The 15,217-nt window shown below is 37.4% G+C and overlaps 1 protein-coding gene and 1 non-coding gene across 9 annotated transcripts in view; one reads left to right on the top strand and one right to left on the bottom strand.

Moving 5' to 3' along the window:
* Positions 1–15,217, top strand: part of ADGRB3 (adhesion G protein-coupled receptor B3) — a 707,424-nt gene that overhangs the window by 491,769 nt on the left and 200,438 nt on the right. The window lies entirely within an intron of this gene.
* LOC112914267 (U6 spliceosomal RNA) lies at positions 4,126–4,234 on the bottom strand. Its single transcript, XR_003233817.1, has one exon. It is a non-coding gene; the product is annotated as a U6 spliceosomal RNA (small nuclear RNA).

Below are 15,217 nucleotides of genomic sequence, written 5' to 3' on the forward strand. Positions count from 1 at the left end.
TATTTTTTTCATTTGCTTCCATTCAGTTTTTTCTCATCTACTTCAAAGTAAACCTAAGAGCACTTTCCAGACTGAGCTAGTCGTCTCCCAAATCCAAAGTATACAGTAATGTGGACTATAATTTCATTTGATTATCACAATTTTTCAATCTTTTTGATCTGAATAAGCCAGAATCGAACTTCCAATTCTAGTTTTCTTAGAGAGTTATTACATCTTCTCTTACTTCTCTTGGGTCCCAAAACCCCCCTCTCTGCTATGTCTTAGGAAATTATTCTCAGGTTTACTCAGGTATAGAACACAGAGAAAGTATGGCTTTAGTCTAATGTCTGAAGTTTCAAGATGACCTAGGATTCTTGTGTAGAATCTGAAATGCAGATACTCATAAGTAAACTGGACCTCAGCTCCCTCTAATGCATCTCCTTTCATTGTTTCTGAAGTTTCTTCCATATGCTGGCCTTACCCGCTTTTAAGTTTTATGTCTTAATATGTCTTTAATAATAAAATAGAACTTAAAGATTCCAGACTAAACTGAATCCCTTATATTCCATCTGCATTTTAAACATGGTCATCATATTCTGTATGGACTATAATTGATTGATTTTGTCTTATTTTCCTATGTCAAGTCTTAATAGAGTTGATTATAGTTAACAGACTATTCAAAAAACATAGATTATAAACTTACTACATGTCAGGTACCTGGAATGGAACATGAATATAAATGGGTCCTGGCTCAATACACTCTGGTTTTGTGGGGAGACAAATGAACAAGCAGACAAACTGGGTGTAAGGTTTAGCTGGTTGCCAAGCATATAATATATATTTACCAAAGATTTAAGAAGATAAGAAAAGAGTGAGAAAGGGCTATATTTGAGTATATGCATTTATTCAATGAGTGATCAGGATTTTACTATATTCATTTTCTCAATTTCATCTAGTCTCATCATTTTAAATATTGTGTGTTAACGGATAACTTCCAGATTTACATCTCTGTTACCAAATACTCCTCTGTCTCCATATATCTGATTTCCCCTTGGATATCTCCATTTAGATAGCTAACATGCTTCACAAACTTAACATTCCAAACCCAAATTCCTGAACTTTCCCCCCACATCTATATGTTACACATTCTTCCCTATTTCAGTAAAGGACAACTCCATCCTTTCAGTTGTTCAAACCAAAAAAAGTTGATTCCTTTTCTTCCACATTCCATATCAAATCCTTTAATAAATACTGTCAGCTCTGTCTTTAAGATGTATCCAGAATTTAATCACGTCTTAGCATTCCCACTGTTGTTACTATGGCCCAAGCTTCCATGATCACTGATATAGACCCTACATCATTAAAATGGGTTTCTAACCACTCTAACTGGTCTATTTGCTTCCACCTTTGCCTATGTAGTCTATTCTCAACACATCAGCCAAAGTGCTAAACAACAAAATAAGCCATGCCCTTCTATTCAACATCCTTCTATTCAACATCCTTTAGTGATTTCCCGTTCCATGCAGAGAAAACTCCAAAATCTTTACAATGGTTTGTAAGGCCCTTTTTGATGTCTCTCTTCTATTCTTTCTCTGGCCTCATCGCCTGCTACCTGCTCTTTAACTCATCTCACTCCAGCTGCATTTTGTTCCTTGATGTTTCCAAACATGGCAGACACTCTCCTACCTCAGGACCTTTACACTTGCTTTTATCTAGTCATGATAATTCCTACCCCAAACTCCCTTCTTGGTCTACATCATAAATTTGTTCAAATGCTGTCCTTTAGCATGAGACTCTCTAACTATTGTATTTAATATCAGAACATACTTCTTCCACCACTACCAGATTTTCTACACATGTTCCTTGTGTTATTATATGCTACTTCCTCATTATCTAGAATAATTATTAATTTTTTATATCTTTTTAGGTTGTCTCCCCAACCCCCAAATAGAATATAAGCTCCAATGTAATAATTTTTGTCTTCTAGTTGGTTTATTTTTTTTCTTCTAGTGCTAAATCTATAATATCTGGAATGTTTTCAGGCATATAATAAGCTTTCACTAAGCATGAAGAATGGGCATTTATATTTGCCAGAAAGAGTTGGACAGTTCCCTAAAGGCAGTTACCCCTGAACTTAGATGGAAGAGGCCTTGAGACTAGAGAGGACACAGGGAACTCAAAGAATTGCAGTCTACATATTCTAGGAAGTAGTGTGACCCATTGGCTCAATGTGCAAACTCTGCAGTCAGAATCATGCTAAATATTGACTCTAATAGTTCTCCATGTGATGTAAGGCAAGTGACTTTATCTCTGAAACTTGTTTTCCTTAGTTTTAAAATGGGGTGATAACACTATAGTTTTCACAGTGTCTGGCTAGTAAATTTTCATGTGACCGTTATACAGAGAGTGCTTTGTTATGGAGTCTGTACTCAACAAGTGGTATTTATCATTACTCTCCTAATTATTAATGAACTAGATACTACATGTAGTTAACATAGTTTTCAGTATCTAAGAGGCCAGCTGATGGCTGTTAAGACATGTTCAGCTGCAACTGCTGCTGCTGAAATGGGTTGGAATGGAAAATTGTTAGGGATTAATGACACAAGATGAGGGAACAGGGTTTTTTGTTTTTGTTTTTGTTTTAAAGCCATAGAATATATCTTGTAATATCTTGTAGGCTTAGTTAAGTGTTTTAGACTTTCTTCTGTAAGTTACTGGTTCTCAAACTTGAATATGCATCAGCATCACCTGGAAGTCTTGTCAGAACACTGATTATTAGGTCCTACCCCAAGAATTTCTGGTTCACTAGGTCTGGAATAGATCCTCATAATTTGTATTTTTATCAAGTTCCCAGGGATATTCATTATCTATAGTTGCATAACAAATCATCACCAAATTAATTGGCTTAAAAGAACTAACATTTATTATCTCACATTTTTTGTGGGTCAAGAATCCAGGTGAAGGCTGAAGTCATGCATCAGTTAGGGCTTTGGTCTCGTTTGAGAGCTTGACTGAAGGAGGAACTGCTTCTAAGATCACTCATGAGGTTACTGCAAAGATTCCTACTCAGGCTATTGGCCTGAGGGCTTCATCATTTCCTTGCTGCCTGTTAGCTGAAGACCTCCCTTAGTCCTTTGCTATGTAGACTCTCCACAGGGCAACTCACAATATGGCAGCTGGCTTCCCTCTGAGATAGCAAGCAAGAGAGAGGCCCCAAGATAAAAGCCACAGTTTTTTTTGTTTGTTTGTTTGTTTGTTTGTTTTATGTAACCTAATTTTGGAAGTGACATCCCATTATATCTGCCATATTCTGTCAGGGGGAAGTAAAAGTCACTAAATCCAGCCCGTACTTACTGGGAAGGAACTACAGAAGGGTGTCAGTTCTAGGAAGCAAGAATTAGTGGTGGTCAAGGTGATGACGATGGTACTGATTTGGAGACCATAATCAGAGAACCATTGCTGTAAAGAAATTTAAGCAAGAAAGTGCCATGAATGGATCCGGCTTGGAGAGGTGCTGAAAATGGAGATGAGACTGCTTAGGAAGCTGTTTCAGTAATCTCTGTGACCTTTATATTAGGATAATTAATATTCTTATATGTTTTGAAAATCGCTACTTACTTAGTCAATATATTTAGCAATCATACCTCCAAATTTTGCTCTGAACTTGCTCTATAAATAAAATATTTGAAAATAGCTTTCAACATATATAAAAAGATTTGTGTGGAGTTACATTCCATTGAAGGTTTCAACAATTGAAGGCAAATAAAATTGTTCTTTTATTTACCTTTGAGCATATTTGAATCAAGAGTGGTTTCGGCCTAGACTATTAGAAAAGATACTTTGGGTTTGGCCACTAACATTACAAGATAAAGGCAATGGATCATTCTAAATAAAGAAGTACAGCCCTTCCCTTCAAACATAGATCTCTTTCTCTCATTCTTTCTCCCATTTTCTGTGTCTCCCTCTTGCTCTATCACTGTCTCTAAAGCTTAGACTAGACTGCAAATTAATAATATAATCAAGGGCACAACTCTTGAAAGTACTATGAAAATCAACATAAAAATGGAGCACCATTCCATAAAATGAAGAGAAAATTAAAAGTAGAAGTAAATGACTTTATTTATTTATTTATTTATTTATTTATTTATAAATATGTAACACTTCACGAATTTTTGTGTGTCACCCTTGCGCAGGGGCCATGCTAATCTTCCCTGTATGATTCCAATTTTAGTATATGTGCTGCCGAAGCAAGCATGAAGTAAATGACTTTAAAAGTGTAGGAAATTGTGTAGCATGAGTAGACTTGAATGTTATTTTTACAATTATTTTTGCATAGAAATACATGATGTTGTAATTTTACTTTTTCCTGAAGCTTGACAGTCTGGTTGAGACTGTGCACTAAGAAGCTGTCTTGTTAGCTGAGGCAGGCAGCCTGCTTGACCCCATCAACCATTCCCATCCAACCTCTGAGGTGGGTTACATCCAGTTTCTTTTTTTTTTTTTCTTTCTTTTTTTTTTTTTTACATCCAGTTTCAATAGCAGGTTTCATATTCTTTTGTCATGGCACCAGAGGGCAGTTTAGCCTCTCTGGCTGGGGATTCTATTCCCTTGGCCAGCTTTTATGTCCGAAGTCAATTCACTTGCTTTAGCCTGCTTTCACCTCCTGGTTATTGATTTTGGCTGACATTTAGTTCAACTTGTTATCAATTCTCTTAATCATTTCAAAAAGAGAGAAGGGAGCAAAGATGTCTTAACCATATCACATCAGCCCAAGACAGCTTTGAGTCATTCATTTCACAGAGGGGCCCATGTATGAATAAGTGTTTTCCTTAACATTACTTTAGCCATGGGAACCTGGGTGGCTCAGTGGTTGAGTGTCTGCCTTTGGCTCAGGGCGTGATCCCAGACTCCCGGGATCGACTCCCACATCGGGCTCCCTGCGAGGAGCCTGCTCCTCCCTTTGCCTATGTCTCTACCTCTCTGTGTGTCTCTCACGAATAAATAAATAAATACAATCTAAAAAAAAACATTACTTTAGCCATAGCAAAAGTAATAGAAAAGTTAGCTCATGAATATATAAATATATCAAAGACCTGATTCTTTATTTTAACCAAACAGTTGTTTCTACCTCTACTGCAACCAGGTGCTTCCCCACCCAACTCATATACCTTGAGATAAATAGTTAATGCTCAGCAAAGTACAAATGGACATAATTTTGAAAAGGCTAATTATTATTCAGAAAGTTAGTAAGTTAAACCCTGTAAACCATACAAAAAAAATTAAAAGTGGCAGAGACAAGTTGACAGACAGATGTCTTTCACCAAGATCACCTGAGGATAGATGAAGGAGCTGGTTGAATTGTATATATTGCATAACCTTTTCACTAAGTTAGTAAGAGTATTGCATTATTTGAGAAAGTAAAGAAGTACATATGCAGAAAAGTATTACATTATTTGAGCCATTTCTAGTTTCAACCATGGCTTTCTCCTAATTTCTCCTAAATTCTAGATCAGTATTTCTAGATGCCTGTTGAGACAACTTTCAGGTATGAGCCTGTTCCTCTATCATTATCCCCTGCCATAAAGACCAAATTGTCCATGTTGTTATGAGATCTTTGAAGGCAGAAATAATGTCTACTTTAGCTTTGTATCTCTAGTATTTTTTCCCAAAGGAGAAGAGAGGCAAGCAGATATAATCATGATATATGGAATGATTGGATTCCTTGGATATGATTCCTTAAAGAAATGAATTTATTATGTTGTGACTTGTAAACTTTAGGTTAGCACAAGATTTGTCTCACAAAGCAGGATCTTGTTACTGAAGGATAAAACAGGCATTAGCACCATCCTGGAAACCTATATAGATATGTTTATTATCAGGACAAGTAATCCCTCAGAACAAGTCAGCAGACCAGGATAAAATGAAATATTTATTCTATTAGATAGATATTAATGGAGTATTTCTTGTCTTCAAGTTACTGTTAGAAGATAGATGAGTAGGGGATCCCTGGGTGGCGCAGCGGTTTGGCGCCTGCCTTTGGCCCAGGGCGTGATCCTGGAGACCCGGGATCGAATCCCACATCGGGCTCTCGGTGCATGGAGCCTGCTTCTCCCTCTGCCTGTGTCTCTGCCTCTCTCTCTCTCTCTCTCTGTGACTATCATAAGTAAATAAAAATTTAAAAAAAAAAAAAAAAAAGAAGATAGATGAGTAAAACATGGCTCCTGAACTCTGGAAATTTCTTTTGAAAGGGAGGCACAGCACTAATCACAACTATAATTAGATAATTTTCCATTGTTTGTTTCCTCTATTCCTTTCAAAGTTCTGTAAGGGCTAGAATTTTCTATTCTGGCAGCTAGCACAGTGCTGGCACATATTAGACATTCCACAAATCCTTGTACAAGAAAGAACTAGTCATTTTAATGCCAAATGGAGAGTAGTCACCCTTTTCTCTCCATACCCTTCCTTTCCCTCTTCCTTCAGGCCCCTCTGCCAGACCATTAACAGGTTCCTCAGGCATGGATCCAAATCTCTCCCAGCCAGCTTTCTTCCACTAGAGGGACCTTTCTAAAACCAAGCCTGATCCTGCTTAAATCCTTTCTGTCCAACCAGTAAAAGTGGTTCTTCGCTTTAGGGTTAGAGACCCTTTTAAAACTCTGACAAAAGCCATGGAACATTTTCCCACTTAAAATGCATCTACAAGATCTTATATTTAATTTCTAGGTGTTTATAGTATTTCTGAGGCCCATTTTCTAAGCCAACAAAGGTCTAAGAACTCTAACCTAAGAATCTCAAGATAAAATGCAAACTCTTTAGTAGGACACAAGATCTGTGTCATCCCTGTGTCCCCTTCTGGCATTACCCTCTCCCCAGCAGCCATACCCCCAACCTGTCTTTACACCCCAGCTGTACCAGTTTAGTCTACTTCCCAAAATACACCCTGTTCTCTTGGACTCCATGTACCTTCCTGGAGTCAGTGTTCTCATCTCACAACCCCATCTTTTATCTGCTTAGTAAATCTTATCCTTCAAACATAAGTTCACATTCTACTACTTCCAGGAGGCCTCCTCCAACAGTAATAAAAGGCATCTTTTAGTTCTTTGGGCCATCTTTGGTCTTTTCATATACCTATGGGGTTGCTTATCTAACAATAATTATCTTTATTCACAAGTCTCTACTCTAAGCTCTAGAAATATTACTACTACTAATAATAATGGTTAGTATAATGAGCTTACAATTGCATGAGGCACAGTTCTAACTACTTACATGTATAACACAATATAAATTTCACAAGAATTCTGTGAAATAGGTGTTATTTTTTTAAAGATTTTATTTATTTATTTATTTGAGAAAGAGAGAGAAAGAAGCAGACTTCCCCCTGAGCAGGGAGCCCTACTCAGGGCTCAATCTCAGGACCCTTGGATCATGACCCAAGCCAAAGGTAGACACTTATCCAAATGAGTCTGGGTGTTATTTTTTGTCTATATTTTATAGTCAAAAAAGCCAAGGTACAAAGAGGCTACATTTAATTACTTGAGTCAAGAAAATAATCTGCAAACATGCTTCTTAAAATGTATTGAATTGAGATGCAGTATTAGAAATATCAACGAATTGCTGAAACAGTACTTAAAATAGCTGCCATTTGCTGAGAGCTGAGTACTCTCACCATGTATTTGGAATTTTACCTTATGCTATCACTAATAGTCACCACACTTCAGCAAGGCAGGCATTAGTTTTCATTTAACAATGGAGGAAAAAGGATGCCTGGGTGGCTCAGTGGTTGAGCGTCTGCCTTCGGCTCAATGCGTGATCCCTGAGTCCTGGGATCGAGTACCACATCGGGCTCCCTGCATGGAGCCTGTTTCTCCCTCTGCCTGTGTCTCTGCCACTCTCTCTGTGTGTCTTTCATGAATAAATAAAATCTTAAAAAAAAAAAAAAACAATGGAACACCCTCTATTTAATCTCTTGACAGATTGCTTTATATGCAATCTGAATACAGAAGAGGGAAACCATGGGAAGACTTCTCGGAAGGGCTGGTTTACGAGTGAAGATGATAAAAACCATAGTTTGGGCAAGTTCTGTAGCCTGGAGAAAGTATGTGCTGCATTACAGGTGTGTCAAAAAAGGGAGATCACTTGATCTCTCAGAATAACCCTGACAATGAGGAGAACTGTAGCATGGTCAAATAGTCTCACCCTGTAGATCACATGGTCTCACTCTGGGCTTTATAGATTTACAAACTTGACTATTAGTGCCTCTAGGGATCATCAATTTTTAGAAGATTCAATTTATACATAATCACTAGAAACCAATGAAAAAACTAAAATGCTTTATTAAGTCATAATCCATTCACTAATAAGTACCTCCACTCTTTGTCCTATCTGTATGAGAAGTTACATCACAATTAAAAAGATTGCCAGGAACACAGAGATCAGAACTGTGGGAGTTGGTGAGACTTAATTTTTCAACAGAGTCTGTCTATACGCCAGCCATGCACCGAAGGATATAACAGTGATCAAAAAAGACAAAGATCCTGTCCTCACAGATTTTTTTTAAGATTTTACTTATTTATTCATGAGACACACACACACAGACAGAGAGAGAGACAGAGAGAGAGAGAGGAGCCCCCCCTCCTCCCCATGAGGAGCCTGATGTGGAACTCAATCCTAGACCCCCATGATCACAACCCGGGCCAAAGGCAGATGCTCAACCACTGAGCCACCCAGGTGTCCCAGATCCTGTGCTCACAGATATTAAATACTGGGGTTGCATCATTAGGTCCTGTAATCCTATCCTTCAATCTGCATTATAGGGACAACACCATTGTGTGCTAACAGTGATTACAAGGAACTCTCTGAGTGATTACAATCAACTCCCAATATTTGCTTCCAGACTGTCCCTTCCCTATTGATACTCTACCACTAATAATAAATCCATTTTAGATTTAAGAAATTATTTTGACTGATGTTTGTTCTAACAATTAGATTATTTTCAAGTCTTTAATAACCTGCTATTCCTGTAAAAAGACTCTATCTTCTCTGTTCTGGTACATGTTGACTTAGTTTAACTCTCAGAGAGCTGGAGGTCTTATTTCTCTCATCTCGTTTTTGGCACTTCATTGCTGGTTTTGTGCATCAACCTATGGAGATCAGTTTGAGTTGAAGTATGCTTCTGTACTTGTTTGCAAATTGGCAAATAGATCATTGTGTCTATAGCTTGTAGTATAGAGAGAAAATGGGTTGAAAATGTAGGTTGGAGCCAAATCAGGAGGATTTTGGGGAGTAGGAACTTTATTCTTTATTTGGTAGAAATTCATCGCGGGTTTTAAAATAAGAAGTAACAGATACATGTTTTCAGAAGGTACAAACTTCAGGACAAAAATTCAGATAGAAAAGAAAAAAAGCTTTCTTTTTCCAGAGCTGATCCTAATTTCAGTTTTATGCCTCTATTCTTCTAGTTCATACAATTTAATCCCAATTGGTTTAGGATCTTCCACTGTTTCTTCCTATATTTCCTTGCCAGACATCTAAATTGAGTGATTTGGCTTTTCCTGGGATTTTTTTTTCTCTCACACCAATTCTAAATAATGTTTTCCTGGCTCAGAAGATAATATGTTTTCCACCAATATGTTTGTGAATATAAGAACAGAAGGAACATGTGCCACATTCCTAAAGTGGACCCAAAACAAAAACCAGCGCCCAGAGTTTTCTGCTTTCAACAGGGTGCAGAAGCTGTACCACAGAAATGGCTGGCCAGCCTTTATTAGAGCTGGACAGAGGGCCAAGTCAGCCTCATGGAGTTCTCAGGTGCTACTGTAAGGGGCATGGGGTCCTAGCATTAAGATGGTTAATATTCTTATGTAACCTCAGTGAGTTTCCCACAGCAATAGAATTTTTCCTATGTGCTCAGGAGGAATAGAGAAGCAACCAAGAGGGAGTTAGATAAATCTAAATGGTGACTTTGCAGTCCAGAGTAAGAGATAATGCATGATCTGCTCATACTGAGAGATTATTTAAGTCCCTGGATCCTGGATGAAGAATTAAGGCTCATATTAGAAATTAAGTTTTAGAAAATTAAATATATTTACACATCTTTTATGCTTAACTACTTGGTCTGAAATTCTTACCTGATACATAGTTTCAAATCCAAAAATTGAATCCATGACTATCAAGGAAAGTTTCCTAATCAGTAGAAAGTTAGAGTATACTACCAGTAGTGAGACAGGGAAAATGCTGAGTTCAATTTCATCAGTTAAAAAACAGTTTTAGGCTAATATGACTGTAGCTATCTGAAAAATTAAACTTTGAATTAAAAGCAGAGTTCTAGCATGGGAAAAAAAATCAATGGAGAAGGAACAAATAAAGTTAATTGACTAGCTAATGTAGGGATATACTAATTACCTAAATATTCACCAAGTACCTAAGTTATGAAGTTGATAGAGAACCAAAGGTTAAAATAAGGAAAATATTCTCCAATTAAGTGATGTTCTATAAAGCTAGTCACCTACCCAATTAAAACACCCTATGCAATCCACAGTAGCATTTTCCCACACGTCCAGTCAAAGCCTTTTAATAGTCCCTTACTGATTATAATTCATATGTAATATCCAACTTAGAATCAATTGCAAACTGAAATTTCAAATTTGACAAGATGTGATTTCCTGAAGTTTCTGTAAGTAATATTGAATTACCCATATCCTACCAAAATTATGAAAGAATGCCATTTTGTCCTATCTTATATTTTGTTGCCAAAGTCAGAATTTAATTCAGTCTACAATTGTTACAAGAATTGATACACAGTTGAACTACAAACTAAATTTATAAAGAACATCATAAAGAACATCTTAAACTTTTTTTTTACTTTAAGATAACATTTCAATTTGATGTGTTATTATTTTATAATGTTGACCATAGAAATGTGGTATGTCTTAAAGGGAGAGAAGGGGGAGGGTCTATGGGAGAGGAGAGAGAATCCCAAGCAGGCTCCATGTCCAGCATGGATCCTGATGCAGGGTTTGATCTTTTTTTTTTTTTTTTAAGATTTTTAAATATATTTATTCATGAGAGACACACACACACAGAGAGAGAGAGAGAGAGAGAGGCAGAGACACAGGCAGAGGGAGAAGCAGGCTCCATGCAGGGAGCCTGACACAGGACTCGATCCCATGCACTGAAGGCAGAGCTAACCCGCTGAGCCACTGGGGCTGCCCAGGGTTTGATCTTATGACCCTGAGATCATGACCTGAGCCAGTCAAGAGCTGGAGGACCAACCAACTGAGCCAGTCAGGCATCCTTTCAGTACCTTTTTCTAATAATGCAATGAGTATCTGCTGTACTAAAAAAAGCATATGGTAGTGTGCGGAGGCAAAAAGATAGTTCCTCTGTAGTCATCCTGTTTAGAGGACAGATATACCTTAACAAGAATAGATAGTGATGGTAGAGGTCACTAGATCAGATTGGTGGATGGATTGAAAAAACAAATATCCACTTATAAATCTTCATTTATAATTTTACAACTGACTACTGAAAATGCAACTTATTTTAAAATATGTAGCCCACATTTAGCAATTATGAGCATAGTTTATTTACCTAGCCTTGTTTTCTTAGCCCATTTCTCTTATTCTAAATTTATATTTTACAATTCTATAGGTTATTTCAAGTAGTGTAATTACAAAGCTTGGTCTAAATAAATACAGCAGGCATGAGGATCTTGCAAGAAGTTTGCAAGTTGAATGTGCTGAAGATGATAGTTTTGACCAGAAATGGAAACAAGATCTTCTGGGGGGAAAAAAACTAAAGGTTAATATTCTGTAACTATTGGTTTCTAATTTAAGATCTTGGGAAGATTCAACCTTGCTTAATGCAGTGGCTCATGAACTTTTTCCTGGGAACTGTGGCCTGCTTAGATGATAGTTTAAAACTGACCTTGAATTAGATTATCATGCGTAGCCTTTGCTCTGTCATAGCAGCCTTGGGGTCTTTGGCTTGCTAAGTGCAGAAAAATTTAAAATTTGCTAGAAGGCTCTCTGGTGTGCTCTTGAAACCTAATAATTCTACCAGGAAGTCAACTGAAGACGATCATTTAGGCTTCAGGAAGCACTGCAATTTCTGAGTACCATTAATGAAGGAAGTTGACCCTAAGGAAAAACTTTGGATGGATTTTCTTTACCTCTGTTCTCAAGGGGCCCCAGAATGCCGAAATGTCATGAACATTTTACTACTGTTATAGACTGAATTGCTTTGAGACACTCAAAAGTAATTTTCCAAATTTTTATAGTAAGGCCAAGTCTAAAATGATTTCCCTCAAACCATTTTTAGTTCAAGTGTATGTGGGAGGGGAAAATTTTTTTGTTGTTGTTTAAAAAGCCCCTAGATCTATACTCTGAATGACGTGGATTCTAAACTACATACTTTTAGCTTTCATAGGAAGTGTTCTTTTTCTTTATGCCATATAACTTGTATTTCATCACTCTCAAAAGCCTCTGAACCCTTGCTTTTTCTCTAGCACTCTAATTCCTCAGCCTCTCTTCCAGAATAGGCCTGTCTGTCCCTTTGTCTCTCTCAGCAGCACTATTTATTCTCAATCCTCAGATATTTTGTTTAACTCCTATCATAGCCAAGGGATTAAGGGAAGATACAAAGATTCAGAAGCAAAACTTCTACCTAGAAAAGGATGAAGTCTATAGAAGTGCTAAAACATATAAACATTTCACTGTACTATAAAGCAAAGTGTGTTCTCCGCCATAAATCTGCACAGCAAGAGTTGTATGGTAGCCAGAGAAGGGGAAGATGTGACTTCCAGTCCGGAAGGAATCATGATAAGGCTTTATGGAAGAGATGGCATGAAGGCAAAAGCTCCAAAAATAGGTAGGAAGTAGGAGCTGGGTGTGCAGCTAGTGTGTGAGTTGTAGTTCAAGTTTGTTTAAAGATAGAAGTAGTCAAGGTGAAGAACTCATGTAAGGCAGTCTCTTAGAAGGCAATAATTTTGTTTGTTTGTGTTGGCTAGCAGACATATTATAGGATCCATATATATGGTAATTTTTAGTAGCCACATTCAAAGGTAAAACAAGTACAATTCTAATAATATCTTTCATTTAACCCAGTATATATAAAAGGTTAACATTTAACATGTAATCATATAAAATTATTTATGAAGAGAGATTTCTATTCTTTTTTTCATACTATGGCTTTGAAATCCAGTGTTGCATTTTATACTTCTAACATATATCAGTTTATATTAGCCATCTTTGAAATGCTGAATAGTCACATAGTGATCCCCATATTGGACAGTGTTACTTCCTGAGTTGATTTTAGTTAGTGAGGATGAGAAATAAAAACAAATAGATTGAACAAAACTAGGAGATAACACTTGTTATGACACGTTGTTTGACTTGGGTTGAAAATGTGCATAACCCCCCAAAATGACCCACTCAACTTCTCTTCCTGCTCTTGGTAATTATTTTGATTGTTAATGAGGTATCCCCAGGGCCTACCCACAGTGCCTTTGCTTAGGGATAAGGTAACTCCATTTCTTTTGCTCTAAAGGTGCAGGTGACTTAGACCCAAGTGAATTAGTTTAACCTCCCCCTGGATATAGTTGTTGATTTAGTTATGACCAGTGAGATTGCAGGAGACATATTTTAGGGTATATAGGAAAGATACTCCCTCTCTCTATTGAGAAAACAACCTGAGATATGTCTGTCTGTCTGTCTCTCTGGATGTGAACAAAAAAGTTTTATATAGAGATCTTATATAACTACTCCAAGAGCAAACCTGAAGAAAGAGCAGAGAGACAAAAAGAGAGCCTTTGGTTATACCACTAAACCTTGGAACCTGTCTAACCTGATATCCTGTGGGAGAGACTGCTACCCAGTACACATTTTCTCCTTCTGCCTTGGTAATGGATCTCAATGTGTGATGCTGGCACATTGCCACACAGAGTAAATACCATATTTCCTGGTCCCCTTTGAAGTGAGTGATAGCAATATGACTAATTCTGGTCAGATGCAAGGTGAAGATGTTACGTATGACTTCCAGGAAGTCTTCTACTTCATGGTTTCAGCTATGGCAGCTTTCTTGACCGTGGTATGATCTTGTAGTTGGAGATTGTGTGTTGACGGTGGTGGAGCAGAACGATTAGATCCTGAGTTTCTAGTAAGATCATGAGAGACTCCTAATGCTGGGAAATGAACAAAGGGTAGTGGAAGGGAAGACAGACCGGGGGATGGGGTAACTAAATGACGGGCACTGAGGAGGGCACTTGATGGAATGAGCACTGGGTGTTATACTATATGTTGGCAAATCGAACTTCAATTTAAAAAAAAAAAGATCATGGGGCCTCCATATCACTTTTAACTACCCAAACCTACATTTATTTTATGTGAATGAGGGCATAAATATCTTTTTCTACAACCACTGATATTTTGTTCTATTATGGAAGGGCTAAAACTCTGTTTAACCACGTCCTTCTTTTGGTGGTACAGCAGTGACCTAACATAGACAAGATTCCTGCTATCAGGGAATCTATCTCCTATTGGAGGAAAAGAAGGATTAAAACAAGTAAACAAATGGAAGAGAGACTTTCCAGTAGAAATAGGAGTAATGAGAGGAACTGTCCTTTGCAGTCAGGGAGGCCTCTGTGAGGAGCAGACATTGGAGCTATAGACTATGGGGCAACAAGGAGCCTACCACAGGAGATCTGGTCCAAGCACTCCAAGCAGAAAGAATAGGCAGACTGAGTGGCCTAGGATGAAAACAAAAAGGATGCCAGTGTGCCTGGAATGAATGGACTGTTTCAGGCAGGATCCAGATCAGACACAACCCTCTAGACCAGGAGAACTATTTGAATTCTCTTCTAGGAGAACTAGGAAGCACTGGATAACTTTTTAAACATAAGAATAAATCAATGGTCTGGGTCCTTAATTTTTTTTTAATTTTCTTACTAATTTATATTTTTTATGATCACTTACTGATCATATATAACAGAACAATTATTTGCAGTAGAAAGTGAGGAATAATGGTAACTTGGACTGAGAAGGTAGCAATATACATGAAAATAGACACATGTATTTTTATTTGATTAAATCATTAAGGAAATGAAAGGGATATTCCAACAGTTAATTTACCTTGTAGCATTATTTTTTGTTTTTTGTTTTTTTTTTTTCTATCTGATTGTAGGTCATTGCTATTCTTTGTCCTTATCTATAGGACAGAGGAGGACCTAGAAAGAGGGAGAGAAATC

Source organism: Vulpes vulpes, chromosome 1, assembly GCF_048418805.1.
Source record: "Vulpes vulpes isolate BD-2025 chromosome 1, VulVul3, whole genome shotgun sequence".
Classification (NCBI taxonomy): Eukaryota; Metazoa; Chordata; class Mammalia; order Carnivora; family Canidae; genus Vulpes; species Vulpes vulpes.